The sequence below is a fragment of the Mycteria americana genome, unplaced genomic scaffold (genome assembly GCF_035582795.1).
Source record: "Mycteria americana isolate JAX WOST 10 ecotype Jacksonville Zoo and Gardens unplaced genomic scaffold, USCA_MyAme_1.0 Scaffold_104, whole genome shotgun sequence".
NCBI lineage: Eukaryota > Metazoa > Chordata > Aves > Ciconiiformes > Ciconiidae > Mycteria > Mycteria americana.
The window spans coordinates 184,218-192,485 of record NW_027445444.1 but is presented as its reverse complement, the minus strand read 5'-3'; the positions used below and the strand labels follow the sequence as shown (position 1 = coordinate 192,485).

General features: G+C 51.0%; 1 pseudogene; it reads left to right on the top strand.

The window, feature by feature from the left end:
• The first annotated feature begins 267 nt into the window (after positions 1-267).
• On the top strand, positions 268-1,310 carry LOC142403105 (olfactory receptor 14C36-like; annotated as a pseudogene).
• The last annotated feature ends 6,958 nt before the right edge of the window (positions 1,311-8,268 follow it).

Genomic DNA, 8,268 nt, shown 5'->3' with positions numbered 1-8,268 from the left:
TGCATGCCCGTCTGCCTTTCTCTCTGTGCTTCATTTTTCTGGAGCATACTTGTATTCTTCCCTGTTTCACTACCTGTCCGTCATACTCTTGCTCTTGGGGTGAGGGTGCAGGTTAACTTCTATTCTGACTCCGACTCTGGGGGTCCTACTCCAGAGGATTCCTCATGGAAACTAGATGTCTAAGCGGTATTTTATACATTCAGGCAGAATGTCCTTCAGTTGGTAGGGTTGGGGAATGGCCTGGCTCATTCCTCATTCAGCTCTGGCAGGGGGATTTCTATGCGAAATGGCATGGGCTTTTCTTCAGAGAAGTCATTCCTAACTTATCACTGTCTTTTCCTCCTTGGACAGGTCCCCAAGCCCACAGGAAGAAAATGTCCAACAACAACTCCATTACTGAGTTCCTCCTGCTGGTGCTTGCAGACACGAGGGAGCTGCAGCTCTTGCACTTCTGGCTCTTCCTGGGCATCTACCTGGCTGCCCTCCTGGGCAACAGCCTCATCATTGCCGCCGTAGCCTGCGACCACCGCCTCCACACCCCCATGTACTTCTTCCTGCTCAACCTCTCCCTCCTCGACCTGAGCTCCATCTCCACCACTGTCCCCCAAGCCATGGCCAATTGCCTGTGGGACACCAGGGCCATTTCCTATGCAGGATGTGCTGCCCAAGTCTTTCTGTTTGTCTTTTTCATTTCAGCAGAGTTTTATCTTCTCACAGTCATGGCCTACGACCGCTACATTGCCATCTGCAAACCCCTGCACTACGGGACCCTCCTGGGAAGTAGAGCTTGTGCCAAAATGGCAGCAGCTGCCTGGGGCACTGTTTTTCCCTATGCTCTGCTGCACACTGCCAACACATTTTCAATACCCCTCTGCAAGGGCAATGCTGTAGACCAGTTCTTTTGTGAAGTCCCCCAGATCCTCAAGCTCTCCTGCTCAGACGCCTACCTCAGGGAAATTTGCCTTCTTGTGGTTAGTGCCTGTTTAGCTTTTGGATGTTTTGTTTTCATTGTGCTGTCCTACGTGCAGATCTTCAGGGCTGTGCTGAGGATCCCCTCTGAGCAAGGACGGCACAAAGCCTTTTCCACGTGCCTCCCTCACCTGGCCGTGCTCTCCCTGTTTGTCAGCACTTTAATGTTTGCCTACCTGAAGCCCCGCTCCATCTCCTCCCCGTCCCTGGATCTGGTGGTGTCAGTTCTGTACTCGGTGGTGCCTCCAGCAGTGAACCCCCTCATCTACAGCATGAGGAACAAGGGGCTCAAGGATGCCCTGAAGAAACTGTTTGAACACATACTGTTTCAACATCATTAAGGTATCCATCCTCTTTATATGACTCCCAGGGTATCTCAGGAAAAGTCAGGACTATCTTGTGTTCTTTTTTTTTATTTTACATTCCTTTTTTATAGGTGTGATAATATTAATTGCAATGAAATAGTATTATACATCCCGCTTCTTCTTGACATTCAATATGTTTTTTTTGAGGAACTATCCTAATATATCTAAGGAACCAGTCTCCTTGCATAAATAAAGAATCCAGCAGAAAATCATGTTTGAGCTCCATCTCTTCAAACCTTTCTGGAGCTGAGGACACAGCACCAGAACGCAGAAGCGGTTAAGGAGCCAGAAGTCCAGATGCCGCAGGGAGGAGCAGCCCGGTGGCCCTCAGAGCTGCCTCCGCTGCCTGGTGGGGCACTTCCACCTTGGAGTCAGGGCTGCTGCTTCCCTGGAGCCATGGCCATGGACCGCATCAGGACGTGATCTTCTCCGTGCTGGTCTCTCCTCACTTCCACACTCTCCTGCTGTGTCCTTAGGCCTGTGTAAGCTATAAGGTCTCCTGCAACTTGAGATGATAGTCCTATTTTCTGCACAGTGGCATCCCAGTGGTTGCAAGCGGGACAGAACAGGCCCTCCTCACAGCCTGCAAAGGCTGTGCATTACAACAGGACACCACATGAGAGTGACACATGCAGAAAGCCATGGCATGAGGGTGATGATATTGCAACATCCCTGAGGTCCCTTGCAAATCCAATAAATCGTGGCTAGTCATGGCTTGGACAGGCCTACTGTTCACTGGTTAAAAAACTGGCTGAATGGCCGGGCCCAAAGAGTTGTGAATGGAGTTAAACCCAGGTGGTGGCCGGTCACAAGCGTTTCCCAGGGCTCAGTACTGGGGACAGTTGTGTTTAATATCATTACCAATAGTCTGGATGAGGGGATTGAGTGCACCAGCAGTAAGTTTGCAGATGAGACCAAGTTGGGCAGGAGTGTTGATCTGCTTGAGGGTAGGAAGGCTCTACAGAGGGATCTGGACAGGCTGGATTGATGGGCCAAAGCCAATTGTATGAGGCTCAACAAGGTTCAGTGCTGGGTCCTGCACCTGGGTCACAGCAACCCCATGCAACTCTAAAGGCTTGGGGGAGAGTGGCTGGAAAGCTGCCTGGCAGAAAAGACCTGGGGGTGTTGGTTGACATCCGGCTGAATATGAGGCAGCAGTGTGCCCAGGTGGCCAAGAAGGCCAATAGCATCCTGGCTTGTATCAGCAATACTGTGGTCAGCAGGACTAGGGAAGAGACTGTCCCCCCTGAACTCAGCACTGGTAAGGTTGTACCTCAAATGCTGGGTTCAGGTTTGGGCCCCTCACTTCAGGAAAGACATTGAGGTGCTGGAACATATCCAAAGAAAGCAACAAAGCTGGTGAAGGGTCTGGAGCACAAGTCTGATGAGGAGCGGCTGAGGGAACTGGGGTTGTTTAGTCTGGAGAAAAGGAGGTTGAGGGGAGAGCTTATCTCTCCCTACAACTACCTGAGAGGAGGTTGTAGTCATAGGGGTGTCTCAATCTCTTTTCCCAAATAACAAGTGACAGGACAAGAGGAACTGGCCTCAGGTTGTTCCAGGGCAGGTTTAGATTGGATATTAGGAAAGATTTCTTCACTGAAAGAGGTATCAAGCATTGGAACAGGCTGCCCAGGGAAGTGGTTGAGTCACCATCCCTGGAAGTATTTAAAAGACATGTAGAGCTGGCACGCAGGGACTTGGTTTAGTGGTGCACTTGGCAGTGTTAGGTTAACAACTGCACTTGATGATCTTAAAGGTCTTTTCCAACCTAAATGATTCTATGATTCTATGAAAAAAGACAGAGGCAGAAGTAGAGAGGTAACATGTGCCAATACAGTAGTTCAGTAAATAAATAAATACAGTAGTTCTTCTGAGCAATGTTTCTCCATTTGAAATATTGGTAAGAAAATTCACTGTGGTAAGTGGCTGCATAAAACTCTTTACATAGAGAAGAGAGCAAAATCAGCTTGCTAGTACGTACCCTTGGTGCTGTTAATACAAAATGATGAAAAAGTAATGGAAATTCATAAAAATCTCAGCAATGCTGGAAATGAAGACTTTTTCAGCTATTACATTGAGTTCTTTTCTGCAGAGGTCTCAAGTTTGTCCTAAAATCTGCATTGAGGGCTTGATTCAATTATCCACACAGAGGTGGCCACTGCTTCCAGGACGCACTGGGGTAGCTGAAGCGCCCATGTGGGAAATGTGTCCCAGGAGTTATGGGAGCCCTTCTGGAGCATGAGCTGGTGTGCAGGCAGAGTACGTCAGGGGTGGTGGAGGGCATGGCCTGCCTTCAGTGCTGCTGGGGTGGCTGAGCAGAGACCTCTCCAGCACAGCAGCATATCGTGTCTCCTTGGATGCTGGCTGTGAGGTCACTTGTGACTGGCCAGCAGTGTGGAGACAGATACTTGGAGGTCTTGAAAACCATTGCAGTCCTGCCGCAAACAAGATGAAAGCTTTTGGGAGGTCAGGGGTAGCTGGGACAAGGGAGATTGGAGGTTTGGTGGAGGGAAGAGGAGTTTGGCCAACAGACATGAAAGATCTTGAAGAGGAAAGATGACTTCAGGTAATTTTGGTGCCACTGTGAAACTGGTGTGAAAACATTCCTGTGAGGCCTTTACTGTATTTCTAACTAATAACCTTGAGTCCTAACCCTACCCCTACATTGCACCGTTCAGCCTGACAGGAATCAACTACTCTAATCCCTAACCTCAGCCTTACCTCTAAACCAAAGCCAGAACCCAGAACCCCTCTTACTCTTACCCTATTGATCATCCTCATCCCTAGCCCTTATCCCTAGTATTCAAATGTTAGACTTCACCACAGCCCTCAGCCCAGCCCTGAAAAACCCCCTAACCCACAAAGCCAGCCCATACCCTCAACACGAACCAGGCACCCTCAGAAGAACACCAAACCCTCCCTCTAAGCCTTTGCCAATCCCTAAGCCTGAAAGGCAAGCTCTATCCCCTAAGCCCTAACCTGCACACCTAACCCCCAAAGCCCTCCTTCCCATGCTCTAAACCCCTCATCTTCATCCCCTCTCCTAACCCTAACTTAAGCTGTTTGGCCCCTTGAAGGCAGGGCAGGGATCGTGAGGTCCCAGAGCAGCCCCATGGTGTTGGAAGAGGAGTGTGACGTTACATGCTCCTGACCAGCTCGTAGGCCACAAGGAGGAGATGGTGGGAATGCTATGATGAGGTCACATGTGCTTCAGGATCTCATGGGCCAGCAGGAGGCAAAAGGCTGTGAAGTTGGCGGTGAGGTCACATCTTTCTCTGGACTTGATATGCCAGCAGCAGGAACATGGCTGGGAAAGGGCTGTGAGGTCTCTTCTTTCTGCAGTAGCTGATAGGTCAGCCCTTGACTCGTGGCTGGGCTATGTGCTCTTAGGCTCACATCTGCCAGTGTCTCTGACAGAGCAGCAGAATCACAGAATCGTATAGGTTGGAAAAGACCTTTTAGATCATCAGGTCCATCCGTAAACCTAACACTACCAAGACCACCACTACACCATGTCCCTAAGCACCTCATTCAAACAGCTTTTAAATGCTTCCAGGGATGGTGACTCAACCACTTCACTGGGCAGCCTCTTCCAATGTTTGATAACCCTTTCAGTGAACTAAAATTTCCTAATAGCCAGTCTAAACCTCCCCTGGTGCAACTTGAGGCCATTTCCTCTTGTCCTATCACTTGTTACCTGGGAGAAGAGACCGACCCCACCTCTCTACAGCCTCCTTTCAGGCAGTTGTAGAGAGCGATAAAGTCTCCCCTCAGCCTCCTTTGGTCCAGTCTGAGCAACCCCAGTTCCCTCAGATGCTCCCCATCAGCCTTGTGCTCCAGACCCTTCACCAGCTTCATTGCCCTTCTCTGGACTCGCTCCAGCCCCTCAATGTCTCTCTTGTAGTGAAGGGCCTAAAACCGAACACAGCATTCGAGGTGCGGCCTCTACCAATGCCGAGTACAGGGGCACGATCACTTCCCTAGTCCTGCTGGCCACACTATTTTTGATACAAGTCAGGATGCCATTGGCTTTCTTGGCCGCCTGGGCACACTGCTGGCTCATATTCAGCCGGATGTCAACCAACACCCCCGGGTCCTTTTCTGCCAGGCAGCTTTCCAGCCACTCTTCCCCAAGCCTGTAGAGTTGCACGGGGTTGCTGTGACCCAAGTGCAGGATCTTGCACTTGGCCTTGTTGCACCTCAAACAATTGACCTCGGCCCATCGATCCAGCCTGTCCAGGTCCCTCTGCAGAGCCTTCCTCCCCTCAAGCAGATCAACACTCCCGCACAACTTGGTGTCATCTGCAAACTTACTGAGGGTGCACTCGATCCCTTCCTCCAGATCATTGGTAAAGATGTTAAACAGAACTGGCCCCAACACAGTTCTCCTCTGGGGAACACCGCTTGTGACCGGCCGCCAACTGCAGTAAACTCCATTCACCACCACTCTTTGGGCCCGGCCACCCAGCCAGTTCTTTACCCAGCAAAGAGTACACCCATCCAAGCCATGAGCAAACAGTTTCTGCAGGAGAATGCTGTGGGAAACCTTGTCAAAGGCTTTACTGAAGTCTAGATAGACAACAGCCACAGCCTTTCCCTCATCCACTAGGTGGGTCACCTTGTCATAGAAGGAGATCAGGTTGGTCAAGCAGGACCTGCCTTTCCTAAACCCACGCTGGCTGGGCTTGATCCCTTGGTTATCCTCTATATGCCGTGTGATGGCACTCAGGATGATCTGCTCAAGGCACCTGGCTGGCCACAGGACTGTGGGAATCCCTTTCCCTAAGTACCTGGTAGGTCCATCCAGGAAGAGGCCTTGGGTATGGTTGTCACGACCCTTCTGCCCGAGTACCTGATGGGACAGCAGTACGCACAGGGTTTGGTTGTGTTTATCCGAGAAGCTGAAAGGCCAGCAGCAGGCACGTGGCTTGGAAGAGCATGGTGAGGTGACTTCTGTCTAGTCAGCTGGTGCAGCAAGTCTTGCAGATCCCGTCTGTAGAAGGGTCAGCCCCTTTTGCTCCTGTGATCACTTGCAGTGTTTCCTTAGAAGGAAAAAAATCCAAGTCACCATTTCTACTGCCCCCAAAAGAGGCTGTTCACATGTGAATTTGTTGTGGCAGGTTTAGAGATAGGTAAGGACATGCAGTTGGCCTCATCCCTGGTATCAGGTGGGAGCTTCCTGCAGACTTCTCAGTGCAATCAAATTTATTCTGCAACCCAGCTTGACTGTCATCTGCACAACACAGCCTGAAGGCCAGGCTGTACATAGGGCACAGCACAGCACAGGCCTGGGTCTACTCAGGTTTACTGTTATGTGAATCACTAACTTCTTGGAGTACAATGGTCTTCTGGTCAGGACCACGGAGCTGCCCGAGGAAGGCTGGGAAGAGGATGGGTTGTCCTCTAGGCAGCTGGAGGAAGGGACACAATTTTAGGCCCTGGTAATCACTGGGGACTTTGAAGACCATGGACCTCTGCTAGAAGACCTCAGTTACAGGGAAGGTGGCAGGTGATCCCTGACCCGGCATGGTGACAGTGCTCTCCTGGATGTGTTTTTCACGAGAAGACAAGGCAGGAGTGGTGGAAGATGTGGAGGGTAGCTCTGGCTGCAGTGTGAGTGAGGTGGTGTAGTAGAAAACCCTGAGGGAAGTGAGCAAGACAAATTGTAGCAGGGCTGAGTAGAGAGGAAGGATCACCTCTATCAACCCATCGGCAGTGCTCTTCCTAATGCAGCCCAGGATGCCGTTGTCCGCCTTTTGTGCAAAGGTGCAATGCTAGGAGAAGAGAAGGCTTCCACAAATCTGAAGGCACCACAGGCACCACAAATCTGGTGGGCCATCTGTACGAACACATTAAAAGCTGTCCAAACAGAGCTTCACTCCAGGGGGACCTTGAGAAACTCTCAGATTTGGCAATAGAAGCCTCATGAAGTTTTACAAGGAGAATGTGTGAGTCCTTTCTTGGGGGCAGAATAATCCCAAACATGAGGGCAGGCTGGGACCTGAACAGCTCAGCAGTGACCCTGAGGAGAAGGGCCTGGCCTCCCAAGGGATGCCATATGAGCCAGTGGCCCATGCTCAAAGTTAATGAGGCCACCTGCAGATAGGGCTGCATTAGGAGGAGCGTGGCCACCCAGGCAAGAGAGTTATCATCATCCCCCTCACCTCAGCACTGGTGTAGCCACATCTGGACTAGTGTGTCTGGGTGTGGGGCTCCCGAGTCTGGAGGAATGAGGAGGAATTGGAGAGGTTCTAGAGGAGATCTACCAGGATGGGGTTTGGGGCCTCTGTGGAGAAGATGAGAGACCTGGGCTTCTTTAGCCTGGTGAAGTAGAGGCTCAGGGCTCTATAGTAGTAGCCTGCAACTACTTGAAGGGTGCTTTCCAAGATAAGGGAGCTTTTCTTGGTAGTGGGAAGAGAAGGTAACCTCCACAAAGTGCAGCTTGGAAGGTTCAGAGTGGATGCAAGGAAAAAGAAGCCTCACTCAAAGAGTATCCTTGTGGTGTAAGAGGTCACCAGAGGGAGTCTGGATCAGCCCATGGCTTTGTGTTTCAAGCAAAAGGCAGTGAGGGTGGCGAGACATCAGTGAAGGTATAGAAATGCTGGGGTGAGAGCTAGGTGGGAAAGCAAGATGGGTGTCTACAGCCTGAAGGGAAAGAGGTGCAGGCATGGGACAGCGTAGGACAGCCTGCAGCAGAGATGACTAAGGGCTCTGTCAAAGCTGAAAGGCTCAACAGGACCAAGGGCTTTGGCCCCTTGGCTAAGGCAGTTGCCTCTACCACTGAGACCTACAAGGAGAAACTTTCTTTTGAGGCTCTGGACCTTGTTTTGTCCTTGCCCCTTCTTTGGGAGGCCAGGAGGTGCCATAGAATTCTCCTACACTTGGCGTTGCTCACTCTCACACCCCACTGCCCCCAGGAAGAGCCCTGAGCCAC